This window comes from Chelonia mydas, chromosome 3 (genome assembly GCF_015237465.2).
Source record: "Chelonia mydas isolate rCheMyd1 chromosome 3, rCheMyd1.pri.v2, whole genome shotgun sequence".
Taxonomy (NCBI): domain Eukaryota; kingdom Metazoa; phylum Chordata; order Testudines; family Cheloniidae; genus Chelonia; species Chelonia mydas.
In genome coordinates this window covers 34,971,292-34,988,739 of record NC_057851.1, presented here as the reverse complement: position 1 = coordinate 34,988,739, position 17,448 = coordinate 34,971,292, and the positions used below count along the sequence as shown (strand labels likewise).

The following is a 17,448-nucleotide window of genomic DNA, read 5'->3' as shown; positions in this document are numbered from 1 at the left end:
CTATTGTCCAGTGGCCTCACTGATTGTTTGGTAGGTTTCCTGCTTCAGCTGTACTTGAAAATTTTTTTTGCTGTTAGTTTTTTTAAGTCTGGCTATTTGGTCTTCCAATTCTTTTTTGGCCTGCCTAATTATACTTTTACACTTGACTTGCCAGAGTTTATGCTCCTTTCTATTTTCCTCAGTAGAATTTAACTTCCAGTTTTTAAATTGCGTTTAACTGCGCTTTTAACTTTGTTGTTTAGTCATGTTTGAGGTAAATATAAATTGTAAAAGATTGTTTTTCAATTTTAGTTTAAATGGACAAATGTGCATAAAAGAGTCAAGGTGGGTGAGGTAATATCTTTGATTGGACCAATGTCTGTTGGTGAGAGAGACAAGCTTTCAAGCTTACACAGAGCTCTTTTTCAGGTCTGGAAAAATAACGCAAAGTGTCACGTCTCTGTGAAAGCTCAAAACCTCATCTTTCTCATCAACAAAAGTTGATCTAATAAAATATATTACCTCACCCACCTTGCCTCTCAAATATTCTGGGACCTACATGGCTACAACAACACCGCATATAAAAATGTGCATAAGGGCAGCAAAGTATGTATCTTGCTCATGGAGGGATGGGCAGAGTGACCTAATATTACAAGGCTTTTCCATCTCTTATTCATGTAAAGAACACTGACATTTTCCACAGAGCCAGTTGAGAGGCTGCATGGGAGCACATACTGTATACAGATGTCCACAGACTCCAGAAGGTTAAATTGTTGTCTCATCTGTTTGCATCGTGTACTGTATGTTGCCTTTTAAACTGGGGATACATCGGCTTTGTTTTCATATTCACTTTTAAGCAAAAAATACTGGTTGCCATAGCAATATGTTTTCACCCTAATTTTTTTTTTCACACTGGCTTTTCTTTGGATTTCTGCAGATCTTCTTTGGATTTCATCACTCCTCTGTCATATTTGCAGCCCCTTACTTCTTAGCAACTTTTAACTATCTCAAACAATAACACACTCAATAGAAGACATGCAAAAGAGCCACCGTGTCAAACGGATTTCAAATTTAAATAATATTCTTAACTCAGAATAAAACTTCATACCTGTTTTCTTATTCCCATTCCTGTGCCTTTACATTTCTGTTTCAGCCACATATTTTATTTCACTAATCGTATTTTACAGACTAAACACACAGTAGCAATCGTGCCCCAGTGATCCTGATAATTTTGCAGTGCATTTTGGAAGTTCTAGTTCACTGAGCACACTTCCCGTATCACTATCTTTAAAGCTAAATACAATTGCTTTACACAGACTTCTGAATCACACTTTATCTATAGCAAATTGCTTTCAGACTAAAGAAACAAACATGCTCCAGCACTGTGAATTTGCCTTTACCCTTAACAGTAGGATAAAATTAGCTACTTTGAACTTAAATAGTACTTTTCATACAATGATTTCAAAGCACTTTAAATAAAAGTGGATAAGTATTATACTTATTATTTGCCTGATCAGGAAAGCGAGGCACAGAGAAATTAAGGCCAGCATCTGCAAGCAACTAGGGTGTCTAATGTTAGGTACCTAAATCCTCATTTAAATAAGTGGAATCAATGGGAGTTGTGAGTGGTAGGTACTTGTGGAAATCAGGCCATTTATTCAGATGCCTAAATATGGATCTTGGCCAAAGCAATTTGTCCACATCAACACAACAATTTTGTGGCATAGCAGAGATTAGAACCCAGGTGGCCTGGCTTTAAGTTTCCTGCTCACCTGAGACAATGCTGCCTCCCATATTTACAAATTCTGGTTTTCTGCATTTGTTTAATAAAGTATGTTTGAGATTATTTTTGGCATCTTTACAGTGGGTCATGAAACAGCATGTTTTGGCACTTTCTAGCCTCACTGCCAACCTGCTTACTTCAGGCTGTCATTCCTGTGCTACCCAGAGTCCCAAGTAGGAAACTGACAAAGGCTGGTTGGTTTGTGGAGTTCTGGGGTTTCGCAAACCTTTCTTTTTTCTCCTGGATGTGTAAAAAACTAATTCTATCTTCAAGTATTTTATACAGGCCTTCACTTGTTAGTTTTAGATTTAATTTAGCAAGTAAACAAACCTTCTTCTTCTCCTGGTCACCCATTGTATCAGTGGGTAGATAAGTGAAACAAAGGACCACAGCAAAGAAGCTGAACAGATATCTGGTTTATGAGACCCGTTTGTTCACGCTTGGCACAGCACTGTCCTTCTGGTGTCTGAGTAAAACTCCGATGCGAATAATAATGATGAAGGCAAACCAATTTTATATTATTCTACTAGTGTAAATTAATTCTCGTTTTCTTTATTTCTGTAGTTACTTGCAGGGATTTGGGACTGAGAAAGGAAACCAAAAAGCTACGTTAGTGAAATTGTTTAGGAGGCACATGCAGACCATGTGAGATATTGTACTTAAAAACTGGTAATGTGATTAGTTAAAAGTCAGTGGATTCTGGGACTATGGCATGGACGGGGTGGAGCGGGGGGAGAGCGTTAGACCTCCCAGTATGGTAGATCCAGGAGCTCCTCAGGAAAAGCGTCCCTGAAAAGTAAGAGTTGTCCCACATTCTGGGCTCCTAGAGCCATGCTGCCACTAGCTGCATTCCAACGGGCTGCTCATTAGCAGCCACAAGAGGGGCCGCAGCAGGACTTAATGCTATTTCAAGCAACATTTAACTCCTGCATGGATATTCATATGGAAATTCATATGGGGTCATCTGGGGACAGTGCTTCTCAGAGATGCTGGGCATAAACTCCAGCCCCTCTTGTTCAGTCCCTGTCCCCAAACCACAGTGGAGCACTTCCTCATGGAATCCCAGGGACCATTGTGGATACTGCAGAGCCCCAGCTCCCTCCTTTGCACCTTCTTCCAAAATTCTACTTCATCCCAATCTCCTCTGCTTGTGAAAGTGGAAGGAAGTTTTAGGCCTGAATTGTTAAACAATTCTATGTCTTTGTTGGGTACTGATTGAGGAGACTTTGCCAATTTGGATAACACACTTTCATTTGGACAGAGCAAGGGCCATTGAACTTGCTGCCAGTGCCAGCTAAATGTGAGGATCTGCAAGAAGATTCCAGCCCCCACTAGGTTTTTAATAGATCTGTTGTAAGGTCAATTCCTTATTCTATTTTTGTTTCACTGAAAATATAAATTCCCGGTGTCTTTAGCTCCTGGTAGGGCGTCAAGTTGTTTGTTTGTTTGTTTGTTTTTTTAAAACAAGCTTATTCCTCCCTCTGGGATTCATCTAAAAGAGCTGCAATGTATTTCTGATTGTATTTTGGCTCGATGCAAGACGCCTTTTCATAGGTACTCTACTAACATGAATTTTATAGTGTGTCAACAATATATTATGGACCTGATCCTGCATTCCTTGAACACCTTGATAAAGCCCATTGAATCATTGGGAGTCTTTCCTTTGACTTCGTTACGTTTTAGAACAGGCCTGTTGTATTTGCTATGACTGCAATAAGTGTATTGGGTGCAGCAGTAATACAGCATGAGGTGGTTCACCTGAAGTGCAATTAAAATGTGCACTTTTTTGTTCACTGAAAAATAAATATGATAGAAATCATATGTTTATAAAAGTAGAAGAGTCCTTTGAGGATAGTGTCATGCATGCTGTCTAATCACGCTGCAAGAGCTAGTTGCACAGAGATTATGGCACTGTATGGATCTGGCTAACCTAAATCATTTTAATCTCTTCTTTTTAAAACAAAAAAAACACTGAAAAATATGCTTAGTATGTTGTGTGTAAATTATCAGCACTATCATCATCAGCGTTCTTAAAAATATATTCTTGGGCTGTGCTCTCAACTGGATATGTGGGAATTTACACATATCTCCAGATGCAGTGAGGCAATATACCCTTTGATATTGGGTTTAATTTAATTTTATATCCTACACAATTTTCAGGATGATTTAAAGATTACATTTTCTAGCAGGCTGAGCTATATATCCTTGAAAACACTAGAAACATTTTCTTTTCTAATTCTTATTGGTATATATGACCCTTCCCTGACATTTTTAGCTTCAACATAACTGCTCTCCTTAGCCTGCTAACAGCAGCAGCAGCCTGTGATCAATCACAGTTGACTGGCTCATGTGATCTAAACAGCTATGCCTGTCCATGGGAGCAGAGATGGTGTCTATGAACTATAATTTAAAGAGCCTGGTGTCTCATTTTTGCAACCAATGAAATTTAGTGAGAGAAAGAAATACAATTTTTATATCATGATTTCCTCTACTAAAATTTACAGTGGTTATATATAAATACTAAATTTAGAAATGTGTGATGTTTTGATTACTAAACTCTCACTTTTTTTAGAAGGTCATATTAAGAAGACTTATCTCATACTGCCAACAGCTAATGTGAACCTGTCATGGTGACAGTATATTTGCAAGAATCTGGCTAACCTAACTCAATGCAATATTTTGATTTCTGCTGCCGTACTTTTCTATCATTATCCATATACATGCATGGTGTGATTGAGGCATATACACCATTCATCCCTGCTGAGGAGGGAAGTGAAGAATGATGATGACTGGATTATGAATGGAATATCTGAAGTTACTGAAAACTGACTATATTCCCATTGACTTCAAAGTGAGGAGAACGGAATCCACAAAGTGAGAATGTACACAATTATGTATAGTCAAGTACCAATGGCAGTATCTATTTATAATTAGTTGACTGAAAGAGCCTGTATGATATTGATGGTCTCTTGCCATTTTGATTTTTTATTAATTAATTTATTTATATAGCACTCCATGAATTAGGGGCCTCACAGATAAAAATATGGTCAAAAGCGGTGATCCTTGAGTCTGTCCGAGTTTTGATTGGTACATTTCCCTAGAGAGGTGGGGCAAAGGCAGCTGGCTAAACTTTTGTGTTCCATCCAATCATCAGGGCAGCTAGGGATCAGTTCAGCCCTCTGCCCCCATAATATCTGAATGCTTCATAACTTAATGCATATATACACATTTACAACACATTAGGGAAACACTTTTGTCCCCATTTTATAAATGGGGAATGAGAAACAGAAAGGCTAAGTGACTTGCCTATGGTCTCACAAGTAGTATGTGGCATAACAGGGACTTAAACCCAGGTCATTTAAGTAGGAGACTAGTCTCCTGACTCCTGGTCTGACTTCCCCTTATTTCCTAGGACACTGGGAACTAGCTGGGAGTGGCACAGAGCTAACTAAACCAGCTAGGGATTCTCCCACTCCAGGAAATCCTCAGCAGCCCATTTAGGGTAGCTTAACAGCCACTTTGTAGCACAGTGGCAGTACAGAGAGGATGTAGCTGGGGTGGGAAGGGAGGGGGGATGTAGCTGGCCCACAGTTCCTGCCCTCATGACTTTACTTTCTAAAGAACCTAATTCCATAAGGAGCTGAGCACCTCCTGTGCTCAAAGGATATATAGACATTAGCACCTTTCAGGAGGTACCTAGCATCTTGCAAGATGGGCCCTAATATAAGCTTCAAAATAAGGTCTCCGTTATTTAGTGAGCATTCCTCAAAGGGGCTGCTACATTTATAAGAAGTACTTGTGTGAGAACAGTTTGCAGGAGCTGATTCCTAAATTTTAAATTGATTTATTTTCCCATTCTAGCCTATTGTTCATTTGTGTATTTATGTATCCATTGTTTGTATTCAAGCTTCATAAATATTTTTAACTTAAAAACAATTTTTACGAAAAAATGTATGTCTGACATAGCACTGCAGAGATCAGGTCTTGCTGCAGTGCTACTTACTCAGGCAAAAATATAATAATTGATATTTTCGTGGGGTTCTTTGCAAGGTTGGGCCCTTGTAGAATTATAACAGAGTCAATAAGAGACAAGCTGAACCTGCTCCATTTGTAAAATGCAGAAAGCAAGTTTGGGACACTCTGGGGAAAAAAAAACATGTAAATATTTCGATACAAGCTAATTTGAGCCAGAGGCAACTGCTTGTGAGTCATCTAGTCTGTCCCTTAGAGTTATAGAGACAAGGTGGGTGAGGTAATGTCTTTTATTGTACCAACTCCTGCTGGTGAGAGAGAGAGAAGCTTGCAATCCACACAGAGCTCTGCCTCAGGTCTTCTTGGTGTTATGGCGGGATTAAGTCCTTCGTTCCTTAAACCAGTGGTTTTCTAGATCTTTTATTCTGTGGATCACTTTGAAACAGAGAGATCCCCTCATGAACCCACCAAACTTTCCAATGCAGAGTCTCCCATTGCTTGGTTCTCAGAATGTTTAATTCAGGAGACCACCAGGAAGGGCAACACAGACCACTTGCAATCTACAGAGCACTTCTGCCCTCACCCATCCTTACTAAATGGGTGTTTAGTTATGCCTGGACTAGTTTAGTCACTCTTTGGCAGCCTGTTCCACTGCCTGACTCTTCTTATGGTTACATTCTAAAGGCTAAATTTTCCCTTCTGATATGCTGTGTATCCCCAGTACACTAGTATAGATGGCAGGAGAATTTACCAGGTACATTTTCCCCAATATTTAATCTAAATTTTCCTTGCTGTAACTTAATCCCATTACCGTTTGTTCTTTCCTCACTGATTAATAGAAATAATGATCTATTTTGATTTCATTTGTCTTTTCTCTAGACTGAAATAATCCAGTTCTCCTAACCTTTCCCTAAAGTTTTTATATTCCAAACTTTATTTATTTATTGGTAATTGGTTGCCTTCCTCTAAACTCCCACCATTGCAGCCATGTATCTTTTTAAAATGTGGTATACAAAGCTGATAATACTTCAACCGAAGCCTAGCTAGAGCACAGTACAGAGGGGCAGCTACTTTGCTTATTTATTCAAAAACATTAATCTAATTAATAGGACCTTCCTGTAAACATAAACCCTGTTTAAGTTTGTTCTAGTGGGTAAGATACCACAATGTAGGTTGGGAAACGTGGATTCTATCCCTAGTTCTGCCATTCACCTACTATATTCACCATGGGTAAGTCATTCACCTGCCATTCACCTTGGGTAAGTCTCTCAGAGTGGGATTCACAAGAGGGATGTAGGCACTTAACTGCCACTTTAAGTACCTAAGTCCACTCAGCTGCCACCTAACCCTGGAGGTGCCTAAAGTCCCTAGCTTTCTAAATTTCAGCTGCCAGCTACATGCCCAGACACCTCTGTCCTAATTTGCTTAATAGCTTAACACCTAGTGCATACCTCAGCCCCAGTGGGATTCATGAAGTAGGCGTTCCCGGCGCCTGTCTTCCCTTTGGGGCCCAATCCAGTAGGTGTGCTCAGACCAAGTCTAAACCCTCACAAAAAGATTGGAGGAGGAGGTGGTTACCCCCCTCCTAACTTTCAGCCCAATTGTTAGAGCACTATTTCCCTATGTTCACAAGGGTTGCCCATTGGCATCAGACAAAACCAACTGAATTTATAAGCATAAACTTTACACTTGTTTCCAAGTGAACTGCGAGTCCTCTAACACACACCAGGGGGAGGAGGTCCTTTTACAGCTCTGGGAAAAGCACTATTAACAGAGTATTTTCTCTATGCAAACCATAAGAGTATTGTGGTGTTCTCTTGGGAAAACATAACCAATATACAAGAAAATAATTAGAACAATTGTGACCTATTATAAAACTTTGTAAACAGACAGCTCTCAAAAAACTGAAGTGCATGGAACTTGACACTAACCTCTCAAATTTCCATATACTCTAGGGATTTCACTAATAACAAAGACAAATGGGGTAGGTTGTAGACAAAATAATTAGGACTTTCTTTTTTCCTCAATGAACTCCAAAGGGATTGTCAAATGTTTCTCAATATTCCATATCAGGGGAATGACGATTTATTTGGCATCTTGCACAAGTCCAGAGGTACTGTTTTTAAAAATTGACTCCTCAAGTGCCAATATTGCAATATACTGTAACATTACCAGGGTCTAACTTCAGTTCAGTTGCGTCCATGTACATTCATAAACTAAGCTAGAAGAGTGGATTGACTTTTTGCTTCCATGGGAAAACTGCATGGACTGTGTGAAGGCTCTAAATGAAATGACATTAAAGAAGGTCGCTTTTGATAAATATAAAAAGAACACAATTAGCAAACACTACAAACCATTCACTGCTGCAAGTTGAATCCTCAGTTCTATTTTTTTTTTAAATCTGTATCTGTTTTAGGATAACTAGCACTACTTTTTTGATTTGACAGATCAAAGAATTCTATCGCAGTCAGGTCCGCAAGGATTCAGGCACTCCTTCCTGCTCTATATAACTTCAGCAGCAAGAACAATATATGCATCACCTAATTTAACTGCAAATGACTCTTTTTAGCATGAATTGTCTGTTTAAAGAGAATGCACAACAGAACTCTTAACTGCATCCCTGAAGTCATGAAGCACTAGGCAGATAAGATCACGGTGGTTACCGGGAGTAGCAAATGGGAAAAGCATTATAGGAAATGAACTCTTGTCACTAATCTCAAGAGAGTGGTATATTTAGGTCAATTGTACCTGAAATCGTTTGGTGGGGTAATTGCTCTTTGGTCCAGACTCTGCTCTCTGAGCCCGTCAGGGTGCTTGTAGGTCCACTGGATTGGATTCACCAATTTTCCTCCAGATTCATTTTCTAAAAGAAAAAAAGAAAACTCAGCTAAAAGGCAGCAAGCTTTAAAAAAAAAACCAAAACAAAACAGATACTCTCTTGTGTTTTTTATCTTTTAAACTAATGTTTATAATAAATACACATTAGAATACATTTTTAATATAGATTACTGATTTCTGCGAACAATTTACTGGAATAAAAATGGTCTAAATATTTATTCAATTATTCAAGCCTTTTATTGTGCCCCGTAATGACCATCCAGTAAAATTAAGGATATAAAGGTAACTTTCGTAATATTTTACTGCTTTAGCTGATCAGTTAGTAACCAGTACAAAATTTAAATATTGGATTTAAATCCCATACTACATTTCAGGCTTTAAATCTTGGAAAGTCCTTTATCTGACAAAGTGTTAATTGTTTATTTTACTGTTAATTTCACATGTGTTGTGCTTAGAACAGTGTGATAAATTCCGTTTTATAAATCAAATCTAATAATAATGTTATAAGCCAGATTCTACCTTTTACACAAGTTACTTGGATTCACACTGGTACCAGAAATCAGAATCAAACTCTGTTGTTCTTAAAGTTTTCTTAGTATTATTATAATATTCTGTTTTGACAATATAAAACTCTAGTAATCTTTTTTCACATTAAAGATTTAGTGTGAATAGGACTAATTTTAAGGTAAGAAAATGCCTTCTCTAGCATATGTTCAGTATGTGTTCACCTATAATGCAGATACAGTGTCATGTTTAAAGCTATTACTCATTGTTTGGCATTACTGTCTCCTGTAATTAAAGAAAAACTCATGATATAATGAAATATTGCTGAAGATTAAAAACTTACTCATTTTGCTTAAAAAAAACAAAAGCTAGAAGAAGGAATTAGAAACAGCATTGAAAGCTACAGTAGGTGATTCAGTTGTTTCAGCTATTGTTTCTTGTGTCGGCTCCAAATTCAAAGATACTCATTAAATTGAGTATATGGCAATAACAGACGAAGTGTTAATGGGGCAGCAGTGGAGTGTGTCAGGAAAATGAAGAGACCCTAAGGGGCTCACCATGCTGTTTATGATCAGCTAAATTCAGCAGCATTACCATAAATCCTCTAAAAGATACTGTACTAGACTTCTTATATATTCCTTCTCAGTCAAGGTAACATTTGAAGCACTTAGAACCTGGGACTTAAACTAAGATAAAATACTCTTTCATAAACAAAACAGTTTGCATATAAAATATAGTAAAAACAAGCTTTGGTATTTCCCTGTTGGTGGGGGAGGGGGGAATGCAAAAATAACAACAAACAGAAGACTCATAGTGCTTTAAAAATGATGAATTAATATAAATGGAAAGGTTCTGCCATTTCACTCAGGGGAAAGGCCTATTCACAAAAGTGTCAGCATTTACTTCATAAGTGCAATTACATTGTAAAGGCCTGATCCCACAAACAATCAGTCAGATAAGTAGCTCAATTGAATATTCGGCATTACTCATGAGAGCAAGGACTATTTATGAGCTCCCTAAAGTCTTGACTCGCAGGATATTTTAAAAACATCATTTTGGGGCAAAAAATTAACCCTAGAATTTAGCTATATTTTGTTAAAAAATACTGTTAATTACAACATTTTTGTTTACTGCATTATGAAAAAAGAGGTTTAAAATCTCTTACACATAACAATGCCTTGATGATGACCTGACTCAGCCTTTACACATTGACCTTAGTGAGAGTCTTCTCTAAGTAAAGGCAGAGGATTCAGCCTAATATGGCTATTTTTTTTTTAACTGATGTAGTGCAATGCTGAGAATGACAATACCATGCCATATGACTCCAATTATATACTCAACTCACGGTAAAAATTATATTTATACAATAAATGCAGTATTGAAACTCAGTGAACTGGCTGGTATTGTCTACTTTTCTATTTTTGTTTATATAGGAAATGCATATTTGTCATTTCCAATTTTTGATCAGGCATTACAGAGTTTATGCTGTGAATTAATTTCCCTTTTTGTCAAGCTTCTACTTCAGCACCAAGGCTAGCGACTGTAACCATAGCAGTGTAAAGGCAACCCCCCTATGCCATCCATTATTCATTACTACTGACAAGTCAAGCAGAAAGCAGACAGCTAAACTTTGACTTCTGCAGCAAAATTTAACATATGAGTATTCACTTTCTCTCTTTCACTCTGTCTCCCTCATAAGCAAAAACTGATCCAAAAAAGGGTTTTTCTTTCTATTATAAATATAAATAATTATTCACCTGATCAATAAAACAGAATTCACTGCTTGCTTTTAAAAACAAAACCTCTTTTTTTCCCCTTTTTCTTAAAAATTTGGCCTAATTTTCAAAGGCACTAAGCTCTCATGACTGCTGCTGCTGAAGTCATTGGGAGCTTCAGGCACTAACATCTTTGAAAATCAAACCACAGTTAAATTTAGTTCTCATGAAGCTAAGGAGCTCATAACACTGACTTTTGTGTATTTGGCCACACATTTTTAAGCCTTATCTCTAAATGCCTATCTATGTTTGCATGTGCAGTTACTTAACTATGTGTGCAGATGAAGTATTTGCATGCGGAAATAATTATTAGAGTACCCGCCTAGATACCAGCTTGGTGAATACTCATACAAGTGTAGGTGGACAATTGTGCATGGCAATTTTGAAAACTTGGCACATACATTTTTAATGCTTTCTGATCCTGAACTGAGCACTCATTTCAGTGACCTAAACAAAATTTAAATTAGTTCTGCAGAGGCAGAAACAGAGGTTGCTCGTGTAAAAGTAAGGGTAGAATGTGTCCTATAGTGCAGTTACCATCTGTACTGCCTAGCTCCTAAGAAAAGGCATGTTTAAGGATAGACTAAGTGACTTGGACTCTGAGATGTGATAACCTAAGAATGGTGAAAACACCTGGACTTTATCTATTGTTACAAGCAAGAGATTTTTTTTTAATTTTTTTTTCGTAGTTGCACAAGCCCCAGGGCTCAATGTGCCTTGAAAACCTCCCATGAAAGGGCCACATCCTGATTAATGCTGATGAGCTGCAATTCCCACTGAAGTCAATAGGAGCTGCAGGTGCTCATTACTCATCAAGAGAAGGAAGGAAGGAAGGAAAACAATAAACAGGAATATGTTCAATAGCACACAGATCTCATGTAGATCCCTGCTATACTTGATGGGTTGTGTGCCTCCTTTCAGTGTAGATAAGTAACTCGGCTACAGTGGTCACTTGGATTGTTTATTGTAGTAATTTTCATTTGCTTAATATTTATTGTGAGGAAAGGTGAAATAATTGTAACAATTTCCAATAAGATAGGTAATTAAAAAGAACCAATAGGTTTAATATTAATATGCACAGGGTATTTGTGATTACAAGTAGACTTTAGAAGAGGACAGCTTATGTACATTAACAGATACCAAAATCCAAACTTTGATTACTCAGCCACTGCCTGAATCAAAACACAGTGGCCAATCCTACTCTTGCTGGCATCAGTGATTGCAATTCTCTTCAGCAGACACAGGATCAAGCCCCGAGATTTCACTTCTGGAAACAAACGTAAGGATACTTTACATAAGAAGCGACAAGGAGTTAGCTGCCTTATTGTTCAGTCAGAATGTAATGGTCTGAATCCATTTTCAAAACAGAGTGTTTATTTTGAGAGGAAACAGTAACTTTCACTGAATTGCTTGGGTCCTACCCACCCACAAAAGCAATACGCTTATAGCTGTCAATGAGTATAAACGCTGGTGAATCTTTACATTGCAGCTTATCTACATTTTACCATCAATAAAAAGTGCTACTGCCAATCCTATTTTGAGGCAAATCTAGGCCTCAGCCTCACACAGCACAACACAGAAAAAGGACAATTAAAATGGGCAATCTGAAATGGGAGGAATTAACACATGGAATGCCCTTGTATGTTGAGAAATGTGACATCCAGTGCTGACATTTAGTGCTCTCTGAAACTCTGAGACTGTGAACATTAAAGGCAGACAGTGCATCAGCATCCTTGCACATTCTGAATGGCGTGTTTTCCTGATGTCACGCTTAGCTTAGGTATGATTAATGGTTCAAAGAATCAGTCACTGCCAAACAAGGATTTAAAATTAATGAGGAAACAATGTAACTGGCACTGAAGGGAGTTTTGGGGAAGGTTGCATGTATTTCTCAAAGTAGGAGCACAATCTTGCCTTTCTGAACCTGAGGCACACTGGCAACATGGCTCAGGGGATTGCTCTGAAGCACTACTTGCTGCTGCTTCAAATGAGCAGCAAACCCTGCCACTAGCACCTAATGCCAAAGGTAGCATGCCTGAAGGACAATCAGGGGTCTGGCATTATCCCGAAGTGTGCTGACCATAGTACTTGTGGAGTGTTGCCAGGTAGGCTCCCACCTGGCATTCAAAGAAGCACAAAGTCCATATTCTGCTCTGCTCTCACATGAGTGCACTGGGAGTAGTGGAGAGACAGGTTCACTGCATTCTACCCCACTCACACAAAACAGGACAAAATTTTGCCATGGATCTTGAAATCTGACATCCTGCGACACAGCTCTTTATGCCAGGAGAAATGCTTTTAAAGGTAAAAGCTCTTGGTTTTAGAAGTGTTTTAAAAGTTAAAAAAAAAAATCATTCTGAGGTTCAGATTCACATCTTCAGTGCAGCATTGCGCAAAGAGCCAAAGCAGAAGAAAACAAGCAAGAGTACTCAAAGGGAGATACCAATGATTCTCCTTTCTGGACAAATACAGCTGTCTTCTGTGTCAGTCTAGATAGTACAATGATGGAATCTTCAGAAAATGCTGATAGACTGAGAGAAATTCACACAAAAACACACCCATAAACTGTTTACCAGAGTGTTAGGACATATATCATTTTATAGTTCTACACTGACAATTTTAGCTCAGGTATTTTATTGGGAGTGCATGTGGCCAATGGGCATGGATTGCTGATGCCACTAAAAGGTGCCAGATTTTGGTTATAGCAATTTATATTCTGTGTATGCTGTACAAGCTAGGAACTAAATTCTGTCCTTGGATAAAAATGTAGGGCTCCTTCTTACTTCCATGTGCCCTGGTACGTTGATCCAAGGCATAGTGTTACCTTTATAACTACAGATAGATTTTATAGATGATCTACTGGAACTCCCATAATGAGTTATTTAACAGCCATGTACTTTTCAAAGCTAAATTAACAGCTCAGCTACAGTACCATGAAATGAATGGCATACCACCAAAAACAACAGACTTTCCAAAGTATCAGTGTTATCCTCAGTACAATACTAACATAACAGAAAACATGGTTTCTGCTCCAAGAAACTTACACTCTGCCACAGACAACAGACCAAGTAAGTAGACCAAATATTTATTACCAGGGCCCTACCAAACTCAGGGTCCATTCTGGTCAATTTCATGGTCATAGGATTTTAAAAACCATAAATTTTACAGTTTCAGATATTTAAACCTGAAATTTCACAGTATTGTAACTGAAGGGATCCTGACCCAAAACAGGGTAATGGGAGGCAACACCACACCATGCCACCCTCATTTCTGCACTGGCAGCAGCACTGCATTCAGAGCTGGGCTCCCAACCAGCAGCCGTGGAGCTTCCTGCAGCCAGGAAGGTTCTAACCTGGCCTCGGGAGCAGCCCGTGCAGGAGAAGAGGAAGTCCCGTCCCACTCCAGGCCATCCAGGACTAGCAGCTGGAACCTGGTGCACAGTAGGAGTCCCTGGCTGGGGCACCCTCATCTCAGCCCCTCCCCATTTCCAGACCCAGTGCTTGGTAGTTAAAGAGGCATTGGGGTGGGCTGGGTGTGGAGGGGGTGACCACAGCAACTCCTGACTAGTCGCCCACCTGTAAGGCCAGCCCACCCTCCCCCAAATTGATGACGCCCCCTACAATGCCACCCTCACTCCTGTGCTGCTGCTGGGAGCGACGTTGTCTTCAGAGCTGGGTAGCTCAGTGGTTTGAGCATTGGCCTGCTAAACCTAGGGTTGTGAGCTCAATCCTTGAAGGGGCCATTTAGGGATCTGGGGCAAAAATTGGGGAATGGTCCTGCTTTGAGCAGGGGGTTGGACTAGATGACCTCCTGAGGTCCCTTCCAACCCTGATATTCTATGATTCTATAACCCTCTGAAATCTGGTCTCCCTTACAACAGCCACATTTCACAGGGGAGATCAGATTTCACAGTCCATGACATCTTTCAGTCCCATGAATTTGATGTGGCCAATATAGGACTTCTTATTGTCCATATTTTTAAAGCACACACCACCATGCTATCTGTGCACTGTTATGCATCTGATATATTTGATTCACGTTGTTAAGGTCTAAACATCAATGGTGCTTTTTTATATTTATATGTGCACAGAGAAAGTTAATATCAACCATTTTGCAATGTGCAATCCAGTTTCATAGGACAATAGTTTTTTGTTTTGTTTTCAGTAGGCTACCCTGTTGAAATCCACTCAGTGTTTTACCGCTGCCAGAACATCAGAGGGAAGAAAAGGGATATGTTAGTGGTGGAGATCCCTAGATACCTAGCATATTATCCCACCACCTCAATGGCTGTCACTCACGTTTTTCTGGTTACAAGTTACTGCAGTCCTTGACCAAGAGAAACTGCCATACCACAGTTAATTCTGATGGGAGGGAATGCACTTTGAAAATGTAATATAGTACAAGAGTATTTCACATGAGTATACACTATGTTAAAGTTCCCAGTGCTAACAGGCAAACAACATGCAACTAAATTAAATGCAGAAATAGTCTATGTTAGGGTTTTTTGAAAATGTTCTGGATCCTTTAGCAGCATTGTTCTACACATGGAAACCCTTAATTTGGTGAGATCTTCATCCCTTTACACTGCTTAAAGAGTTTTAAAAGCCCCAGTTCCAGCTGGGGGAGGATTCTTCTTGCTCAGGACTATGGTAGACAGCAGTAAGGCTGCCTTGCAAGAATCCCCACTCAAGGCCTGGTGCAGAGGGCATGCTGGGGGAAGGTCTGCATTACTGCAACCTTCAGGGTAGAGCTACAGCTCACACAGCAGCCCAGTGAGGCTGCCATGAGTTCCGCAGGCTCTCAGGGCTTAGTTACACTGAGGCCCTCTCCACCCTTGGATCAGGAGGGCACAAAGATGTCAAAGACTTTTTGGCCCCACTTCCCGAACTACAAGCTCTAAGAGGCACAGCAAAGAAGCTCACCCTTTATTTCCAGCTCTGGAGAGTTTTACATTGCACTGTCCCAGAAGAGCATAGCTGATTCAGAATCCTTAAAGAATAGGTTGCCTATGATGTAACCAGGCCCCAAAGCATTAAGGGTCTTAACGATGGTGGCCAGAATCTTGAATCAAAGTGAAATGGGATCTTTATGATGAACGACTAATAGCGAGAGATACTTATAATAGCCTCCATACTGCTCCCATTGAAGTCAATAGCAATTGGCAAAATTCCCATTTGATTGGATTGGAAGCAGGACGGCACCCATAAACTCAGGTAAAATGCTTTTAAAGTCTCTCCTTTTGCTGCCAGATTATCTGCAGACTATAAATTAGCACCACTGTCAGTAGCTTAGATGGATTTTCTTCCGGTTGCTGATTATTGGAAGTGATATACAGATCTAAGACTGAAATGAAGCAAAGCCAGCCCCCCACCCAAGACAAATTTTAACAATGTTAAATAGGATCTCTGATTTTGGTCTGAATTTAAAATATTCAGCACTATCATTGAAGCAAATAATATTTATTCCAGAAGCCCAAAGGATGCTGTTTCTTAAAATTTTCCAGTTGCTAATCAATAACCCCAACAGAAAAATTTAATCATGCAACAGCACAGGATATCTCAATAATACAAAATACAAAGAAAGAAATACTCCTTATTTTCCATGATTAAGAAGCTTCAGGGAATATTAGCAGCTAAGTGCAGAGACTTTTTGCTTGCCAGACAGCTGTATAAAAATATATCTGAGTCACAGTGGCTATGGATCTTCAAGTGCAAAGTGGAAGACAGAGTTTAAATAGATTGTGATTGAAAAAGATCAGTAGGATTGTGTAAATGTTGCATTTGCATCGTTCACAACAGTTGGACAAGCAGAAACAACAGTCTACAGGTAGTTCTCCAAGGGCTATTGTGTCCAGTGAGTGATGAGGAGAACCAGGGGCTCAGGTACCAAGGTGAAGAATGTGAGATACATAGAAAGACTAACAGATGGGAAGGAAGAGGCAGAAGGGGTGGGGAAGAGTATACATAAAATGACATGTATTACATACAATATAAATCCCTAACATGAAATTCATATTTGCCACAACTTTTGACACCGCTTTCAATGGAGAGCTAAGAGCTCAGTACTACTTGATAAGATATTTGAGTATTTTCTGTTCTGCTTCCTGAAGGAGTTCTGTATTATAATCTCTAAAATATATTTCAATTCTATACTATACAAGTCTTAACGTGGGTTTTTTTCAAAAAGTTTTACTTTTTTGTTTTAAATAGAAATAACATGCGTGATACATTCTACAAAATGAAACATTGCAGAAAGGCTGAGAAAATAAATTAGTTAAAAAAAGCAAAGCCATCACTGCATCACTAGGTTTCATGAAAACAGCAGTAGATCTTTAAACAGTAAATCTGAAAAGACATTACAGGAAATGAGAAGCAAATTTCCTCCTTTATTTTGCTGATACCCAGTTGAAACAGAAAAATCAAGAAAAAACATATGACAAAAATTTAGCCTTAATTAACTTAAATAACTCTTCTTAATCACAAAATTTTGTTCAGAAAAGATTGCTACCATAAGGTAAAACAGGTTGCAGGCTGCAGTCCTTTATGTAAAAGCAAATGTCAAAAGAAAAGCTCTGATATTTGGTTGTAGGCTCCCACT

General features: G+C 38.9%; 1 protein-coding gene across 19 annotated transcripts in view; it reads right to left on the bottom strand.

Moving 5' to 3' along the window:
* MYT1L (myelin transcription factor 1 like) overlaps positions 1-17,448 on the bottom strand; it is a 387,237-nt gene that overhangs the window by 270,006 nt on the left and 99,783 nt on the right. For all 19 annotated transcript variants that reach the window (XM_037894144.2, XM_043542308.1, XM_043542307.1 and 16 more), the window contains exon 2: positions 8,483-8,597. The gene's annotated coding sequence lies outside the window, so the exon portion shown is untranslated. The remainder of the gene's footprint in view (positions 1-8,482; positions 8,598-17,448) is intronic.